Genomic DNA, 20,540 nt, shown 5'->3' with positions numbered 1-20,540 from the left:
GAATCCTCACGGGACCCATGTGGAGCACCAAATTAATATTAACTCAAATAATTGGTTGGTTGTTTAACGTCCCGTCAAGAATTATTTTTCACTCAAAAGTACCACCAACTTAGATCTATGATTAGCGTTTAGAGCCATAGCAGCGAGGGTTCAGATTTCTTTACCATGCCAATGCCTGCTGGGACGTGAGATCTCCGTTTTTCAGGTCATATCTCAAAGACCCGTGATTCTCAGTTGTAAATGTCAAGCGGAAGAACTACCGCCTTTCTTCACGTCTTAAGTAGGTTTGACTTGGCCATGGCACGAGCGGAAATCAAACTCACCAACTCCCCGTTACGCAAAGAATTGAAGATATGTTTACTTACATGAAGATATTATAAATTCAATTCATTTTAGTTTGATAGAAGGTATCATACAAAATTCACCTTCATGAGGCCATTGGTCAGATAATACGGAAACGTGCACACGCAGATTTAACACATCTAAAAGAAATTGGAAGGCAAATATCAAAACGAATTGCCTTAAAAAGTGTTTGACCTTTTTGACTTGTTACCCAGTGTGAAACTGCAGACCGATGAGCAGATATATATATATATATATATATATATATATATATATAACAAAGGCATGTTTTGAATTTGCCTTTTATTAGACGAGCGATTCATTTCTATACACAGGGATGTGACTGAATTCCTCAGAAACCAGAGGAAAAGTGGTCAAAAAGGGAGGAAAACGCCTCGCCCTACTTGGGAAAATATCATTTTCTGCCACTTTAGATCAAATCCAGAGTGTTTCATTTTTTCAAAAATTTAGCATATCAGAGGATTTCCTCTGAAAAGAGGAAAAATCACACCCCTGTATACAGATTATCACAGTATTACGGATTATTCTATAGTAGGAATTGAAAAAAAAAACTTTATTAAGATGACATTTGTTGTCGCTTTAGAGAAAAGTGGAAGAAAATGTTGAATACTTATGTACCATTCGGAATTAATAAAAGGGAACATTTGTTTAAGGTAGAGACCGATAGCAACCACGTGATCAGTAAAAATCGTGTATTTTCACGTGAAATTATTTTTCGGAATTCCGTACATCTCCATAGAGTAGTTGAAAAACAAAAAGGGGTTCCGAAAGTACAAGTTGTTGCTGTGACTGAATCGATTATTGAGAGGGTCGTCTCTACGAAAGATAGAGAAATTTGGCCATAGTTTAGATTAGGAATACGTCAATGTAATAATAGTGGACTAAATGTTTCGTCCGTGCAGAATGGCACTTTTTACCTCACGAAATTCACCACCATGCATAGCTGCGCTACGTAAACAAAGTTGTTGATGTAGCGTGAGTTTCAATACTGTTTATGTAGTCATTGAGAGTTTAAACAAAGTTTCTTCTGAGAAGAGGAATTCGATGGATGCATTCAACGTGGACAACGAAATCATAATTTCGTTTGGTAAGTGAAAAAAATGGCAAATTGAATTTGTATTCAACCCACTTTTCCTCTGCTATTTCACAACGCGATTTTATAATAACATCTATAAACGCACAACTTGGAGCTGTTTCATTTTTTGTGCATTTATGTATTCCATATGTGCCCAAAATATAACTCCTACATGTGCATGTAATTGTAAATGGATGTCATGTATATGCCAGATTTGAAAAAAAATAGGGCTCTCACAAGTTTAAGGGGGGGGGGGGGGGGGAGTGTTGCACTAAAATTCTATTTGTTATAAATGATAGTACTTATAGTATCTTGAAATTTCATTGACCTAAGAGATATTTCAAATCTGGGGTTTCATGTTTCATACAAGCATGTAGGTCTACAAAACTTTATTTAAAATATTTGTAAAATCACAAGCCTCCCTCATAGGCAAATAAATGTCTTGTATGAAAATAAGATATGTATGTCCTTCTCTTGACCCACACTCCGTAAAGGAGACAGGTCTGATAAATCTAGAGTTGACTTGTTTTGATATTATTCGAATGAACTGGCAGTTTATGAAAACATATCTGTCATCTCATATTGTAATATGATAATTATGATGTTTATTCACCTCATTAAGGACCCGGGGGTGGGAGGGTAATACCGTATGTACAGTTTAAATAGAAGGTAACTATAACAATATGAAATAAATAACAATCATGCAGATGTACTACTACTGCAAGAGTTCACATTGCTGCACTGCACACATTTAACATACATGTAGTGTTACATATGTAATACTGATTTCAGACAAGATTTTAAAAATTAACATAATAAAATACATGTTATGTGTGTAATTTTCAATATATCAGCATTTTAAAGTTCACTGAACATGCATTGAGACACACAATTTTAAAATTGACATTGTCTGACACAGTATAATTAATGATTAATACTGACTGTGCAAATATCAATTATGATGATTTTTTTCTAAGCATCATCCTAAGGACCAGTGCAAGTTGAAATGGGCTTCCAGCCAACAACTTCAACAGCAATTTGCCATGAAAATCACCAAGAAAGGTACAATATTTTCTATCTTAGTAAGATAGAATTTTTCATTTTAACACCAGACATTTATAAAGACAATTCTTAGTATATTAGATATTCATCTTTTTTTCAATATTTGAATATACAGAATATATTTTTTATAACAGGTACTTCATTTACATTGATGATGTCATATCCCCTGGACCCCACAACTTTACAGGTTACAGAGAAAATTCAAGAACTTCTGCAAAATGTGGAACTTGGATAGAATCAATAATGTATTTGTGAGCCCAGAGCAATGGATATATTGTGCAACATACTATTCTAAAGTGTGAATTTAATGGAAAACAAGTACATGTACTCATGTATTACATGTCTTTTTTAAGACAATAATATTGAATAAATATAGAGGAAGTGTCATTGTTGATTATTTTAAGTTTTTGATATATCAAATTCAGTAAACATTTCTAAATGAAAATAAAACACCAATTTTATAACTTTAATCAATGTGTTTAAATTTCTCATTTTCTACCCCCACCCCCCTTACACACACAGTGCATATATACTGTGAATGCAATATGCATGCATTCTAAGTTATCCAAGCGAGTTTTTGTTTCAGTGTGAGACTACAAGTAGGACTCATAAACTTATGAAGAGACATATATATTTGTGAGAGCAAGATAGCTGATATGAGCCTTGAGATCAATGGGTCGAGCCGCGGTGGTGGTCTAGAGGTTAGAGCGTTCGCCCCGCATGCGGAAGGCCAGGATTCGAATCCCGGCCGCGACAGACCTGAGTTGTTGAAACAGGTAGTGACAGTTCCATTGCCAAACGCTCAGCATCAGGTGTGAATGTCACTGGTCCTCGGAGATGACCTTCAAAACGGATGCCCAGTGTCACAGTAGATGTGGCACGTTAAAGAACCCTCACTGCTCAATGGCCGTAAGCGCCGAGCAAAGGCCTAAATTTAAAGCCGTTCACCGGTCTTGGTAACGTCTCCATATGAGTAAAAAATTCTCGAGAGAGACGTTAAACAAGATACAATCAATCAATCCATGGGTTGATTGGGTGGAAATCTTTCCATTGATATTAAATATAAAGTTGTTAGGCCTATTTAAACATATTTGGTGCATTATGCTGTATAATCATATCAATTTCTTATAATAGGTAATCGTGTCTCGTTATTATAAAAAAAAAATGTATGAAAAATAACTAAGTATTAATGCAATCATTGTGAGTGCAAAAAGGTCAATTGCAAGAGCACATACATAAATGCATTGGCGGATATAAGGGGTGGGGAGGGGGGGGGGGGGGGCAACCGGCGCGAGCCCCCCTAAAATTTTCAAGTTTAAAGTAAATCGTGGTCTCTTGTTTAGAGAAATGTCTACAATAAAAGAAGCCATAATTTCCTCCACTCTCAGAGAAATAAATATCTGACAAAATCTTTTGATTTATTGAATTACTTTCAGTGGGAGAACTGCTATTTTTTCCAAAAACCCTTAAAATTTGCGTTATTTTATTAATTTCACCTTATTAGAAATGACAGAAAATAATAAAAATGACTACATAGGAGACATATTTTAAGCCCTATAAAATCTGCAAAATCCAGGAGTTCCTGGGGAATCCCCCCCTTCAAGGTGGCCCCAAGACCCCTGCCTCATACAGTTGCACCCCCCCCACCCCAACTTCAATTCCTGATCCGCCCCTGAAATAGCTTATAGAAACCTTATTGTCATGTTCAATTTTCAAAGAGGTAATTTGGGAATGCTTAAACGTTTTAAGTTAGAAAAAGATCAGTAGTTTATCTCTGCTGGCTGAATCTTTCTTCTCAATGCGCCGAGTGCAATTCATGACGTCTATGTTCCTGCTCATTCTTTCTCCTCCATACCATGTAGTATATTAAAGGGGTTGGGTTGTAATGGAGACATTTGTTTTAACAAATATAAATCGTATTTCAATTTTTTGTGGGGATTTTTATTTGGGAAAACTCTTGATATTAATCATCAAATATGATGACATATGATAAATCTATATTCTGAGTGTAAGTGCACAAAGGTCAACAACGAGAACTACAACAAAATATAAGCTAAAATTTGAAATACATACTTTCTGTATTATATTTATTAATTTAAAAAAGGTATTACAAAGAATCTTCGAATTTCAGCAAGCTGTTTTTGATGGATTGTTTACAACATCTTTTAATAACCCTTTTTCTTACGAAAATGTGTAGTTTGTAAAAAGGGGGTGGGGTTAGGAATTTTTTGCTAGTTCCATATTGAACCCCATTATGGTGTATAATTTTTTTCATATATTTTACTTACTAATAGACTGACCACTTAATGAAATAAAATAAGAAATTTGATGGGTAATATTTTTGCAGCTTAAGCAAAGGTATGACCCTGTGTCCAAATATTGTGCACTGTTTTAAGGTAATTAGCCAATGTAGCTCTGTTGAAGTAATGTTGTTGCATGTTAATAATGATTGCTGAACTTGAAATTGATGTGTAATATACAATTATGTGAAAGGTTGTTTGGAACCATATATGACAAGTTATGATCCTTTTTACAATAAAAATGTTACAGCTCTATTTGTATATTGCTCTCTACTTATTTTTCTTCACATTTTACGCTTTACAAGGACTAAGGAAGGTGTTATTAAAATCGCCATATTTCTCAAAAACAAGGTCGATTACCTACATTGATTTTTTATTATGTTTTATATCGAAGCTTCATCATAAACATATATCAAAATAAAAAAAATTCAATGGTTAATTTTTTTAGCATCAACCTATCAATCTCTACCTTAATAATTAATGTCTTGTATTCAAAGAACGTGTATAACTGATTTTAACAATTTAAACGTATATATTGATGTATTTACGATTAACTACTTACTGTAATATTTCTTGTTTGCATTCACTTAGGCAGAAGTTAACTGCTTTGTGAACAAACATTTCTAAAATTTTGCTAAACTTACCAAATAATTCAATTGTACGCATAGTCTATTTTAGGATGTCTCCATGAATCCGAGTGAGTATTGTTCAATTTATAATTTGACTCTTACCTCTTTCAAATGTTTTTCGCGTATTATCAACTTTGACGTTACTTTTCCATTGTATAATACTTACTGTGACGTCATAGTACTTTTGTGTATGTAGTCCTGCGTTAAGTTGCTATGACAGATAAACACGACTGAAGAGGACTGGTAACACGGTTGAAATATATATATATATATATATATACACACACACACACACACACACACACATATATATATATATATATATATATATATATATATTTATGAAGTTCGTGGCCAACAATGGTCCCTTTCAAAAAACCAAAACTAACAACTGGTAAGATCAAGAACAAGAAACGGCGTTTAAAGAAATAGAAAATAAATGTATGCCATATAACACAACGAGGTGCCATAGAAAATGTTGTCAAGAAACAGTCGTTAGCCCTTTACATCGACCTGAAAGTAAGGCTTTCGAAGAAGAGCAGAAGACGTTCCTCTAAGGGCGCAGCCAAATTGAAGTTCTTGAAAACAAAGATGTTTCATCTCACACGAACACATTAAAACAACCTCTGTAGCATGCAAGTAAGATGAGTTGCCGTCCTTGATCCGTAGTAAAAATAAGACGTTTTAAAGACCTTGAGGAGTAAGATAAAGAAAAATTTGTCGTGATTGTATTTAGTGATTTCATAGTATGTAAAAAGTATCATTCCATATAACTTTAATTCGTGAAAGTACGGATAAGGTATCGAAATCCTTCAAAACTCTACAAGTAACTAATCGAAAAATTTACAACCACAATTGGACACGAGTAAACGAAAGAGCAAGGCCTTGTTACATGTGTTAATTTTGTAGTGACCGAACTCTCCGTGCAAGCAGAGAATCTGGATTTACATGTAACAGAAGATATAATAAAGACCAGAACGAGAAAACTTGTCTCATCATGTCATTCTACATCCCAGGAACAGCAAGATCCACCACAAAACAATAATGGTGCTAACTTTGCTTACATGACAGTTCTTCTAATCTTAAACACACACCGATCATGAAATTCCCCTCACAGTTCGTGACAAAATATTCTGAAGACGATATACAAACAATAGAACTAGAGAATCATCTTGTAGATAACCAAATTCATTCCCTGTTTAAAAAATCATGTGTTAATGAGGACAGCTATCTCTGCAGAAGAGCGGGAGGGGATAATTCAGTGCCGGTGAACAGCAATCCTTTCGACACCTCAACAAATACATGTAGTTATATTGGGAAAATGCGTCAGATTAATCGCTAACACAAATTACAAAGCTCGAATCCGTAATAAACTCAGTCTGAAGAAACGACAACTCGTGAAAGAGATTTTGGGATATAGCGAAGAAGGAATTGCCTACGGATGGACACGAAGAAACAAACTATCAAGGAAACGATATGGCTGGTATCCTACAGTGTATCGGTGTCGTATCCTACCAATACTTACTGTCATACTTGCAGTTAGTGATACCGCAAATTGTATCTAAAATGATTTATACTATATTTGATATACGTTCATTTGAATTTTTTTTAAAGCATTAAAACTTTGAAGTTATTATTACATGTTTTTATGTTGGAATACAAAGAATACTGATCAAGAATTGGGTAGATTAACGCGGTAACGTTTATTTCGATTAATGGTAGTAGTTATGACAGGATGATAAGTTTATAAGAACTTTCTTCGTCTGATTTGGTAACCATCTGTGTAAGAGAAATGCAATTACTATCTGATTAAAGTAAAAAAAAAAAAAAAAAAAAAAAGTACCTCCCCCCTAAAACACCCCACTCCCAAGCATTCTGGGAGTATTGCATGACAATACCTAGTTCCCTACTGGTCACCAAAAATATTGGTTCGCAACAATATTTAAAGTTCATTATGTACGGTAGGTTATGGTAAAGGGGAAATTTCGGAAACCAAAATAGGAATAGTTGGAAATCAACTACTGGACTTACAACAAAAATTTCATCTTAGTCCAAATATTTTGAAATTTCACGATTTATTTTCTTCTACGAATATCAAATTGTTGTTGAATTTATCTAGGTTTATTGAAACTATAAATGACGTGGTCAACCCTCCAATAAGTTAATATGCCAATTATGTTCTGTAATATAGGGTTATTGAACTTATATTGGTGAATATTGGCACTCATTGGCTGTAAAAATGCACGAGCTTGCAAGTGCATGTTGACAGCCAATGAGTGCCAATATTCACCTATATAAGTTCAATAACCCTTTTACTATATAGCTAAAGTATTTAGTTGTTAAATTATATCCCTTTTCACTCAAACTACTCCAAAATAAACGATAATTCATCAATATTGGCATCTAAGGTTAAGGTGTGCAATAACAGCATGCATTTCTTAACTGTTCAATATTTAACCCGTCAATAATGCATGAAGCAAACTGATTTTGTGAAAATAAATCATAATTTATGTACAGTAAAACATTTTACTTAAGTAAATAACAAATACCGGCTCTGTCAGATTCGGAGGACCGTCGTCTGCCATTTTGGCATGTTTACGTCGTTACGGTAACGTCAATATTGAACGCTCATACTCGGAATGTTTCGGGTGCATACAATTTACGCAATGCAAAGTTAGCGTTCAATAAATTCTCAGGACATTGAACGCTAACATTCTCTAGATTTTACGCAGATTTTATAATAGACTATTTATTAGCTATATAATAATATTCATTATTGTATATGCATCTCAACATGCATGCAAGTATCAAATTTATTATGATTATCTATGTATTTCTCTATGTCATGTTGATTGACTTGTGAGAGTAAGGCCACATTTTAAAAAAAAAAATGTTGGTTTGCCATAGCCCGAGGGTCATAAAAAATATTGGGTCGGTCGGTAGTTTTTGTTGTTTTGTTTTTTTGCTGAAAATATATTGAATATCAAAACTCTGTTAAATAAATTGACTTTTGATGAACCCAATTACAGTGATTTACTTGCAGAACTGTTGAAAACCTCTCTAAAAGTGCAGTTTGAACTTGATGGTCTAGGTTTTGTGTGATCATATACTTGCCATGATTTTACTCTCAATGACCAATGTAAACATACATGTACATGTATTATGCACCTGAAACTTGGCAGAATTGCTGTTGAACTTGAATAAACAATATTTGTATAAACTCCACACAATTTAATAAATTGACATATTAACAATGTAAATGTGTATTAAAACAGGTTCATTAAAACTTTTACATGAACATGTTGGATGCTAAAGAGTCTTGTGTCAATTATTAAAAATATTACAAATTTCTAGTTTCTGAATACTGCTAAATGAAACATCATATAGCATAACATGTTTAAGAATGCAAATGACTAGAAGTTATCTGACTGTCAGATATATAATATACATTAGACATAAAATGGAAATGACTAGAAAATGATTTCTGAACTGAATGAAGTATGACTAGTAGATATACTTTTGTAAATGCCAGCACTGGCATCATCTTGCCTTTGTTTCCAATATTTGGTAGGTCTATTATTAAAATGCAAATTTACATGATTTTTAAACTTATTTAATAATTATGTCAATATCCTTCTATCCCTTAGAAGATTGTAAAAATAAGACTAGATTTGGAAGTTAGTAACAAAGTTGAACACAACCCAAGAATTCTCAATTAACAAAGTTTGAAGACATTTAAAGAACAGTAGCACACTCTGTCAGTGTTTATTTGATGGATTTCTTTTTGGAATTTCACAGCCTGTCTGAAGACAGGCATTACAGACAGGTAACACTATCCTGAATTTTGTTGAAAGTTGTTGGTCCTTAGTGGTGTCTTCTGCGCAACAATAACAAATGTCATTTCTACTAATCTGTGATGAATAGTAAGGCAACTCAATTGGTTTTCTGCAGTCTAGTTGCAAGCGAATAAAAACCTTTCCATGCAGAATATCACCTGAAAAATATATATTCAATAACTGCCACATCCTCTCAGAAGTCGAGGTTTTGTGATTATGTACCCTCCACACGAAAGAGTGAGTGAAAGGTACGTAATCACAAAACCTTGATTTGTGAGGATGTATCTGCCATACCAGGACAACATTTACATTCGATATTGAAAGAAAAATATCTCTCTACAGCCACACATTGAATTCTAACTATTAATTCTCACATCTGTCAATGAAGTTGATTAAATGTGCTGTTTAATACAAAGTACTAAGTGCTGTTGTGTGTTGTGACAGTCTGTTGAAATGTATATTAAATCTTGTATTGTTCCTGTTACAGAAAGACAAAGTGAAATACAATGTATAGATCTTCGGTAAATAATGTTGAATATGTCATAATGAATAAATACCATCTGGGCAGAGAATGCTTCCACAGGAATAGTCAAATCTCTCTAGGAGTCTGCTAAGAGCTCTGTTTTCGCGAGTGGTCAGCTTTGTTTTACCGTAAATACATCGAGGCTTCAGACAGTCATGGCAATTGACTACCTTCCGTACATTCTGCGCCACCAACACCGTGTTCTTACAGCCCTATAAAACACATTTTGAATACATTGTATATATTAAAATTAGTATTTACAACTTCAATATAGCAAAAGAATGTAATGTCAAATATACTAAATGTTAAAAACATTATGCACGTTCTTGGTTCAATGTTGAGAGCATGATCACATGAATCTATACTAGAAAACAGAACAAGTCTGACTGAGTATGTGTTATTCACCATGTACATGACGATTGTATTCCACGTTTACTTTGGGGGAATGCACTAGTATATTCAAATTAATTTATTAATATTGTATATATCTTTTAGTTTTCAGACACTCAATATCTGCCAAGAAAGAAATTTATTAAACCTGTTCTGTCTCAGCCACAGCTGCAAGTGCTTGCTTTGTAAGACTTGGTCTGTCATTCTCTGTGGTGGCTTTCCCGAGAACAGACTCAAAGGGCTTGTAATGTTCCCCTTCAATGACAGGGTCAGGCAACCAAGGACGTTTTTTTACTGGGTGGTTGACAGCAGGTCTCGTCATTACAGCGCTGAATTTGGAAGGAATACTGTCTTTCCACACAATGATTGACTAAAAAGAAACAAAATATTTCGGACATTTGAAAATGAATAAGAGCATTTTGAAATTCTGATATTGTCTTTTCACAGGTCATTTAACACATCTTTTACCTACATTGTTGATAAGTACGACAACTGTTAAGATGAAGAACAGGAATAAATGCCGTTCCTTGATATTTATAGTTGGATGTGTCAAGTGGGAATTCATATCCAATGATTCCTAGTTGGACATTGGTTGCACAACTTTAATACTCAGTATTATAAAATCTATTCCTGTCTTATATTAGATTTACCTAGAAAATCCTTATATTTCTTTGCTTTGTTGATGTGCTGCTGCTGATATTTTCCCTTCTCAATCTTTGGATCAAGATCTCCAATTTCCATTTTAGCACCTTCTATTTCATGGTCAGTAGCAGGGAACAAACATTTGAATGGGACAGACTTGAGTTCCACTCTCTGTATTCTGTTTTGAAGTGTGTCAATCATGGTTTGTAGTGACTCTATCCACTTCTCTTTGAGAGTTGCTTCCTTCTCAAGACTTTTTTCTAATATCTGCCATGCTGGAGCATGCTCATACGACTTGTTCCAGATGAGAACTCATTTCATCCCTTGCAAGAGACATGTTTTGAAATGCCAAATTGAGAAGACTCATTATACGTTCCACGGGATTGGCCCAGGAATGACCAGGAGCTGTCCGCCCTGCAATTAACATTTCAAGGTTGAGTCTGCGGAACAAAATTATCAATGATATTTTGACAGCATATGTTAGACGGTGGTCAGGGCCACCATCTGAGAAAATTATGAGCACTGGTTTGATTTCACCCTTTTGCTGAAGTATGTGATGCAGTTCCACAGCATGACGGAAAGGAGAACTAGCTTGGAAAATGCTGTCTTTCAGAGACAGAGTGACAGACCCCTGGTAAAACGAATCAACAATGTCAGCTGGTATTGAAACATCAAGTGTCACAGATGGCGTCAAGGAGCCTTTACTTTGCACATCGTGGTCAAGGCAAGACAAGACACTGTTTACAGGGACTATTGATTTTTTTCCCTCTGACTCCAGATGAGGTAAACATGCCTGGTTCACCATAATCCAGCTTGCTTTTGTCATCCATACAAACAAAAGTGGTTTCATCTCTGAATTTAATTCCAGAAGATCTCATATATTTAAACAATGCTGCGCAATAATGGTCGTCGATGTGTGAAACCCTTAGCTGTCTCGTTTGTACCTAAGTCGCAATGGAATCCTCCCACTGTAAAGTTTAGCAACATTTTTGTGAGCATTTGAAGGAACGAATGCAAAGAGGATTGTGGCTTCTGATGGTATGGCAGTTCCATCTGGTAGCTTATTTTTTATTTGCTCAATCAAGTCACGGATGGAAATGTATTTTGAGATGTGTTATTATGGCGCCTCTCATCTGCTGCAACTAAAGATTCAACCTCTTTTTCCAATGCTTGAAAAAACTCTACAAATGTATCTCCAAGTCTACCCTTGTTAAGATGACGTAGATCAACAACTAAGTCTGGTTTTTCTCCTAATAAAGTTATTCGGACACGGTTGTCAATCTGTGGATTTTGGTCAGCTGATGCATCAGATGTTAGTTCCGAATAAATTGCTCGTAATATGTGAGGAGGTATACAACAACCTGATAATAAGCTATATTTTTCTGAAAAGTCTCTTCTCATCTGACGGGTATGATACTGTGGCACTTTAGTTATCAGACTATTCATTATGCGAGCTGCTGTCGTCATCAATTCTGACGCTTCCATGTCAACAGGTGTTTTCCATATGAATATGGTGCTTACTACACTACCACCAGGACTAAAACGCAGTATTGCAACATCACTTTCCAAGGACAAGTTTTGGAAAAATCTGTATCCGTCAAATGTTGATTTGGAAAATTTAACATCCACATGTATTTGCTCATCAAAGTAAATTGGAGTTAAGTCATCAACTTCTTTTAGGCAAGAATTCAATTTCTGATATACATTAAGATTTTTTTCAATGCTAAATCCAAACATCTTTGGCTAACTCCATCACAGGTGAAATTGAAGCTGTTGAATGTTCTGTTCCTTGTTACTTGTGTCGAGGAAATCAGCGAGGGAGCTCATGGCAAGTGCTAAGTTTTCAATATCAACTTGGAACGTGGACCAGGCCCCGCCGTCACCAACATCACTCAACTCATTCCTCAGCCTCAACTCTGAGGTTTTCCCTCAAATACTTAACTTCACACTCAAGTCACCGTCACCACATAAATTTGAGGTTTCCTCAAGTGATAATCTTGAGGAAATCCTCAAATATTTAAGGTTAGCTTCATAGCAACCTTAAAATTTTCCTCAAGCATATTCAATATGGCAGGTAGACGTCGCAGACGATGTAGGTTTCTGAGATATCGGAATCGACCATCAAAAAGGATTATTCGGGACCGACTGAACCCTTTAGAAGCCTACACGGACGATGAGCTTTTCAAGCGGTACAGATTTCGGCAGGCATCAGTCGTGTATCTACTGGACTTGATAGGCGGGGCTTTGATAGACAGCACAAAAAACAATGCCTTACCTCCGCTCTTGCAGCTGTTTGTATGCCTCAGGTTCTTTGCAACAGGCGCATACCACAAACTTATAGGTGGTAGTATCAATGTTTCCGAGTCCACCGTCGGTAGATGCTGTAGATCGGTCACGGATGCCATCCTTAGAGTTCGACAACAATTCCTTGTATTTCCCAGAGACGCACGAAAAACTAAGCAAGAGTTCATCAAACTAGCCACATGGGCTAAGCCCGTTTTGGGCCCGAACTCTGTGATACCATAAATATAGAAAGGGGTCTAACTCTGACACAAATAAAAAACTAACCACTCGCTTCAAATGCCTAAAAAATCTTAAACTAGGTAAGCTATGCGTAATTTGTCGTTTTCCTTGCATAGATTAATGTTTTAACTACTTGCATGCCAAATTTCAAGTCACGGTTTCTTAAAATAAGAAAGATATACGTCATCGTTCTCTAGATTTCACTGGTTTATTTTTACTAGGACATTTACCGGTCCAGGACACGAAGTCGTTTCTCGCCTATGACAGCAGCAAAATTCAGACTAGTATGGAAGATTTCGGACCTGTCAATTAAAATTTCACATCAATTATACGCTACTTACTTCTTTATATTTTAATAATGTTCTTCGTGTAGACGTTACACGACTTATTTTCCTCAGCAGCATCAACTGTTGACAAGAGCTTCCGTTTTAATGAACGCACTAAATACCCGATAGACTTAAAATCTCAAATACCTTAAAACTGATCAAAACATTATTCTTGTGATATTGCATTTAGAGAAGGAAATTAAACATTATTTTTTGGCTATTTTAATTTTTTGTTTTTGTTTATTCTATTTCATTTAGATTATTATTACCCATTTTCCCCTTCTTTAAAGTTTTAGGCATTTCGGATAGTTAGTGTTTTCATTAAAATGGCACATCTTGTCAACAGTTGATGCTGCTGAGGAAAAATAAGTCGTGTAACGTCTACACAATTATTAAAATATAAAGAAGTAGCGTATAATTAATGTGAAATTTTCATTGGCAGGTCCGAAATCTTCCATACTAGTCTCAATTTCGCTGCTGTCATAGGCGAGAAACGACTACGTGACCTGGACCTCAACTTTTTTATTTTTTCGTAAAAGTTATTTGATAAAATGAATTGAAAATATTTGAATTATAATTAAATTTAATTATGAAACACTTGTATATTCAGGTGAACACAATGGTATTTTGTTGGCGATTCTGGATACCCCTGCAGACGTTTTTTAATGACACCATACCTAAACCCACAGACATATCAAAGATTTAATGCATCCCTGTGTCGAACGAGAATGCTCATTAAACAAAGTTTTGGCATTTTGAAAGGAAGGTTTTCCTGCCTTCATGGAACACTGAGGCAAGGGAGCTTACATAACACACACACATACATAATTTTATATATATATATATATATATATATATATATATAATGCATGTAATTTCTAAAGTAACTTCAGTTATTATGTGAAACTATAAATTTTAGAACTACCGCGGAACAGGCAGTGGCGTACGCCGTGGCCTGTGTCATTCTTCACAATCTCAGCATTGAGACTGGTGATGTGATGGGCAGACAAGACCAGCCAATGGGCGCATTTGACCAGACCGCTCATCAAGTTGCGTGCAATTCTCCAGAGGGATTATATCGCACAGACGTATTTCGGGTAGAGGTACGTATTGCATATAAAATTTTACCAAACTTATCTGTAAAACCTATACGTTTAAATTACCCCCCCCCCCCCAACTGTCAGTGTAATTCATCAAGAGGGGGTGGGGTGGTCCCATTTTTTATGGATCAAAATGTTCAAGAGCTATTCAATTTTAACGAGCCTTTGAGTCACAATCATATGAAAGGTGGATACTTACATCACTTAAATTCATCAACAACAGTATATCATTTAATTCTAGGATAAATAAGACCACTGATATACATTTACGATATTTTTGTCGCATTCAAGTATCACTTAAGAATTCTTAAAAAGTGCATGTATATAATTTGAAAGTGAAAAAGAAGTGCCAATGGAAGCTCAGAATGCAGAATTTTGCACCATTTACTCCAAAGCTCAATCAGTATATACAAATGTATATTCAATATTACAGTTGTAGACCAACTAGTGATATATATTTTTTTCATTTCAGGTCGTGGACAAACTTTGGAATTGCATGTACATGTGAAAGCAGAATCTCATTTGAAATGTTAAATAATGTTCGAAAAATGAATAGCTGTGTAACCTTTACTGTTTCTTATACTTTTCTTGTTTACTTCCCGGATCAAGAGTTTAAGATTTTTCAAAGGTAATTCATTGACACATTGGGTTTATGATGGATTCTGGAAATTCAGAATTCAATATACAGATATGAATTAATAGATGGATAGGTCGGTAAGAAGATATTGCCACTTAGCAATTTAGCTGAAGTATGTGCTATATATCTGATAAAAACAATGACATTAGTGATCAAATTATTTTTCATTTCTGGTCGTTTTTTTCTTTTGAGAAGATGTGTTTGGTCTTTCCTGACTACATACAAGCTGGGTTTACATGTAACATGCACTCAGGAAATTCCGGATTTAGTTTACAAATCAAATAGGATTTCTTTAATTCAATTAAATGATTTTCATTTTGAAATTTCTTTTCCTCTGCCTCTAATGTTCTCTGTTTCAATTCAAGTTTCTTCATTTCAAGAACAAGTTTTGCATTTTCTAGCTTAATGTTTTCTATTTCCAAACCCTCGACAACATCTCTCTTTGTCTTCCTGTTCTTCTCCATAGATCGTCTAACTGTGTATTAAAATATCAGCATGATTATAACATTTTGTTTCGTATTATATCAATTCAAGTCATTGTTTACTTGTCTCCAATTCCATTACGTTTTCACCCATAATCTTGCTAAATCGTTAAACTTACCACTAAATGAGCTTGAGGTGTCAGCGCTTCCACTTGCCACACAACTCGAGACACCTGTCACCGCGGCTGAAGCACATACTTCCTCTTGAGGTTCAGAAAAAACATGTCAGTGGTTTCTACAATCAGTATAGAATTATGACTATTTTCATCTTAACCATATGAATAATAAAATTAGAAGGAAATTTTTTTTTTTTTTAACAGTCCTAACTTTTCTTTTTTTTTAAAACAGTCCTAACCAATGAAATAAAACAAATTTATTACCATCTGAATCAATTTCGCCAATCACGCCTACAATGTTGGGTCTAGAGTCCATAGCTTGATAGAGGACCTCCTCAGCTTGGGTCAGTGGTGGCATTGGTGGACCTCCCCCTGTCTTGGGACGGCGTATTCCGTCAATCTTATCCTTGGCTATAAATCATATAGATAAATTACTATTATCATTATTATATATTAAAATTTCTCCAACAAAAAAAATTAATTTGTATATTTACCTCTGTTTTACGTTGTCGTACTTTTTAGAAATTGATTTTGAGGTTTTTTCATTTCTAAATTGCCTATATGAATTAGAAAATAAATCTAATGTTAGATTATCTAAAATGAACAGCGCTAATTATCATCAAATATTTCTGCAAAAAATTGAAGGTACTTTTTTTTAAAATCTCATTTCATCTTTCAGTTTGTAATTTATATAAATCAATAAAATGATGGTGATTATTTATAGTGCAGACTGTCCAGTAGGGGCCCTGCTACACTAATCAATAAAAAGGGTGATACCATGGTGAATTTTAAGCAGGCACCGATATTTTTAAGAGGGGGGGGGGGGTTGACAAGCAAACAAATTAATTATAAAACGTAAAAATAATTTTCAAACCCTTAAGAGGGGGTGACAACATTCACCCTTCACAACATGGGTTCATTTCATCAGTTTATCTTTATATTTTCATATCATTCATTACGTCTAGAAAAACAAGTGAGGTTTGTAAAACACATATGCCCCCCATGGTGCAAAATTGAAAAGGGTTATACACACACACATCATTTAATTGAGAGTAATATCATCAATTCAAAATATTGAGCAGAAAATATCTTCCTATGTCAAGAGTGGATTGACCATGTGACCTAAAAATCAATAGGGGTCATCAACTCCTGAAGATGTACCAGTGTACCAAGTTTGATGTCTGTCAGGCAAAGGGTTCTCAAGATATTGAACGGACAGTATATTCCTATGTCCAATTTGACCCTTGACCATGTGACCTTAAAATAATTAGTAGTCATCTTTTCCTGAAGATGTACCAGTGTACCAAGTTTGATGTCTGTCAAGCAAAGGGTTCTCAAGATATTGAGTACAGTATATTCCTATGTACAGTTTAACCTTTGACCTCGCGACCTCAAAATCAATAGGTGTCATCTTCTCCTGAAGATGTACTAGTGTACCAAGTTTAATGTCTGTCAAGCAAAGGGTTCTCAAGATATGGAGCAGACAGTATATTCCAATGTCCAGTTTGACCCTTGACCTTTGACTATGTGATCTGAAAATCAATAGGGGTCGTCTTCTCCTGAAGACGTACCAGTGTACCACGTTTGATGTCTGTCAAGCAAAGGGTTCTCAAGATATTGAACGGACAGTATATTCCTATGTCCAGTTTGACCCTTGACCTTTAAATGTGATCTCAAAATAAATAGGGGTAATTTTCTCCTGAAGATGTACCAGTGTACCAAGTTTGATGTCTGTCAAGCGAAGGGTTCTCAAAATATTGAACGGACAGTATATTCCTGTCTAGTGTGACCCTTGACCTTTGACCATGTTACCTCAAAATCGATAGTGGTCGTCTTCTCCTGAAGTCGTATCAGTGTACCAAGTTTGATGTCTGTCAAGAAAAGGGTTCTCAAGATACTGAGCAGACAGTATATTCCCATGTCAAGTTTGACCCTTGACCATGTGACCTCAAAATCAAAAGGGGTCATCTTCTCTTGAAGATGTACCAGTGTATCAAGTTTGATGTCTGTCAAGCAAAGGGTTCTCGAGATATTTGACGGACAGTATATTCCTATGTCCAGTTTGACCCTTGACCTTTGACCATGTGACCTCAAAGTCAATGGGGGTCATCTACTCCTTTGGATGTACCAGTGTGCCAAGTTTGATGTCTTTCAAGCAAAGGGTTCTCTAGACATTGAATGGTCAGTATATTCCTATGACCAGTTTGACCCTTGACCTTTGACCATATGACCTCAAAATCAATAGGGGTCATCTACTCCTTTGGATGTACCAGTGTGCCAAGTTTGATGTCTTTCAAGCAAAGGGTTCTCAAGATATTGAGCGGACATTATATTCCTATGTCCAGAGTAGATTGACCCTTGACCTTTTGACCTGAAAAACAATAAGGATCCTCTTCTACTCATAACTAACCCACATATGAAATATCATTATCATCAAGTGAATGGTTCTCAAGATATTCAGCGGACAACACATGGTCTACAGACCGACCGACCGACAGGTGCAAAACAATATGCCTCCTCTTTTTCAAAGGGGGGCATAAAAAGGGGGGGGGGGTGGCCACCCAATTTGTCGTACTGTGCGTGTGAAAGTAACAGACACTAATATATGTGAAAAAAGTAAATGGGATTGTCCCACATCCCCTGATTCTACTTGCTAATTACGAAAGAAGAGAGATGGGCGTAGCGCATAGTGCTTCCTTTTAACCAGTCATAACAGAACAAATTGAATAACACAATAAATTATTTTCCAAGATACGTAAATCGTGAAATGTAAATCATATAAAGTGTAAGTGTTAAGTTGGGCTGAACAATTAATCAATTATTTGGTACAAAGAGGGTTTGAAGAATTTTAGAATTCAATAGAGTAACAATATGGTAGGTGCTAAATTTGGTGTAGGAGTGAAATACACTAGGGTAAATTTTGTGTATACACCTTCTAAGGGAGGCGATGCTGCGGAATCGTCTGATCATCAAAATAGCATCAGCAGCAAGGGGTAAGTGGAAGGCAGATATAGAATACTTACGAATTCATTGTGTCTGTTATAGACTGCCATGTCTCTTCTTTCAGTTTTGCATGTTTCCCCTTCATCCCCGCCCCTTTCATTTTTCCAATTAACTTCTCTTCGTTCTTCAAAACTTCTTCGATCAAGACGATCTCCTCCTCGGTGGACCAGTTACCCCCCCCCCCCCCCCACCCCACCCCCGCTTCCTCTTTAAACCCGTAATCAGACTTAAAATATCTGTCTCAGCCATGTTTACAAAAAAACAAATGCAGACGAGAGAAATTTTATTACGTAAAATCATTACATAAAATATTCCGCGAAATCACCCGAAATTAATCGTGTACTTTCTCAACTGAGTTGAGTGTGAATTTTCAGCCTCAACTGAGGTACTCCTCAGATTGTTTGGTGACGGCGAATTGAGGAAAATCTCAGTTAAGGAAACCTCAAGGATTTGAGTTGAGGGTTGAGGAAAAGGAAATTTTGGTGACGGCGGGGCCAGGTCTGGGTAAATGGAGCACTAAACAACTTTACTAGACAGTCACAATGTAATCTGAGCTCTTTGGAATTCACCCTTGGTTTTCTCTCTCTCCAATTATTGAAACCATCATACTTCATGAATCTAAAAGAACACAAGAGGATCTTTGTATTGTATATGGTCTGAAAAGCTCACAAGGAAAACTGTCATTAAAATTGAGGATAGCATCATGATATATATTAAAAGTACATGTAAATCTGACACCACTTATTTTTAAACATAACTGTTTTTAAAGTATTTGCAACAATAACTATTGTTTAATATTTAGTTAAAATGGCAATTGCTTTTTTATTTATAGTTTAATATTTATAGTTTAATATTTCACGTTTTGGGTTTCCGACAAGTAATATTTTAACTTGTTTTGTGGTCGCATATTCATAGTACATGACTACATGTATATGATATTAACCACAGTTTTCACTTTCAATTTGCACGTGGATGTACCTGTTTGGCACTAATTTATAGTCAGCATCATGCTTGGACCTACTGTTTATTTTTTCCATATTTCCACTAATGTGCCAAACTGCATTGCATAATGTTTTCATGTGTTTCGAGACTTGGATATCCAACATGGTACTTGGGAAAAACAGTTTGAACTACTGAGGTCATCAATTAAGTGGTTGTATAGTTTGTCTTTTGCTGGAAACATAAAAAAGAATAAATTAATTCAACTTTCTGTGTATCTATTATCAGGCATAGCACAAATTTTTAATTTTGTAGGAAATTAAATTGATGTCTGGCAGGTGCAGAATCAGACTTGCGATTCTAGATAGTATTCTATTTTGTGGTTGAAGAGTGTTTTGCACATGCGTACACGACTCATCATTCATGTACATGTTAAACTTTATATTTACACACTTTATTCAAATATTTCAAAGTATCTGCAAACAGGCAGTAGTTTGTTGATCGGACTGAAAAGAGCTTACATAGTACAACTTATCAACAAAAAGCTACATATTAAATATCAAGTGTTACAAAAGTTTTTTGGACGGACGGACA

At 35.4% G+C, this 20,540-nt stretch overlaps 2 long non-coding RNA genes and 1 pseudogene across 3 annotated transcripts in view; 1 reads left to right on the top strand and 2 right to left on the bottom strand.

Annotated features, from left to right (window-relative positions):
• Positions 1-1,119: 1,119 nt before the first annotated feature.
• On the top strand, positions 1,120-2,881 carry LOC125680431 (uncharacterized). Of its 2 annotated transcripts, XR_008797188.1 has the most exons (3): positions 1,120-1,450; positions 2,416-2,500; positions 2,635-2,881. It is a non-coding gene; the product is annotated as an uncharacterized LOC125680431 (long non-coding RNA). The 2 variants fall into 2 exon arrangements; XR_008797187.1 differs by lacking the exon at positions 1,120-1,450 and having other exon boundaries at positions 1,716-2,500.
• A 13,345-nt stretch (positions 2,882-16,226) lies between these two features.
• Positions 16,227-19,256, bottom strand: LOC130048402 (uncharacterized; annotated as a pseudogene).
• A 17-nt stretch (positions 19,257-19,273) lies between these two features.
• LOC130048415 (uncharacterized) overlaps positions 19,274-20,540 on the bottom strand; it is a 2,828-nt gene continuing 1,561 nt past the window's right edge. The window contains exons 3-4 of the long non-coding RNA XR_008797198.1: positions 19,986-20,180; positions 19,274-19,625 (exon numbers count right to left, since the gene is read on the bottom strand). This is a non-coding gene — a long non-coding RNA (uncharacterized LOC130048415). The remainder of the gene's footprint in view (positions 19,626-19,985; positions 20,181-20,540) is intronic.

The sequence above is a fragment of the Ostrea edulis genome, chromosome 7 (assembly GCF_947568905.1).
Source record: "Ostrea edulis chromosome 7, xbOstEdul1.1, whole genome shotgun sequence".
Taxonomy (NCBI): domain Eukaryota; kingdom Metazoa; phylum Mollusca; class Bivalvia; order Ostreida; family Ostreidae; genus Ostrea; species Ostrea edulis.
Note: the sequence above shows the minus strand (reverse complement) of the source record. Positions and strands in the feature narration are given on the sequence as shown.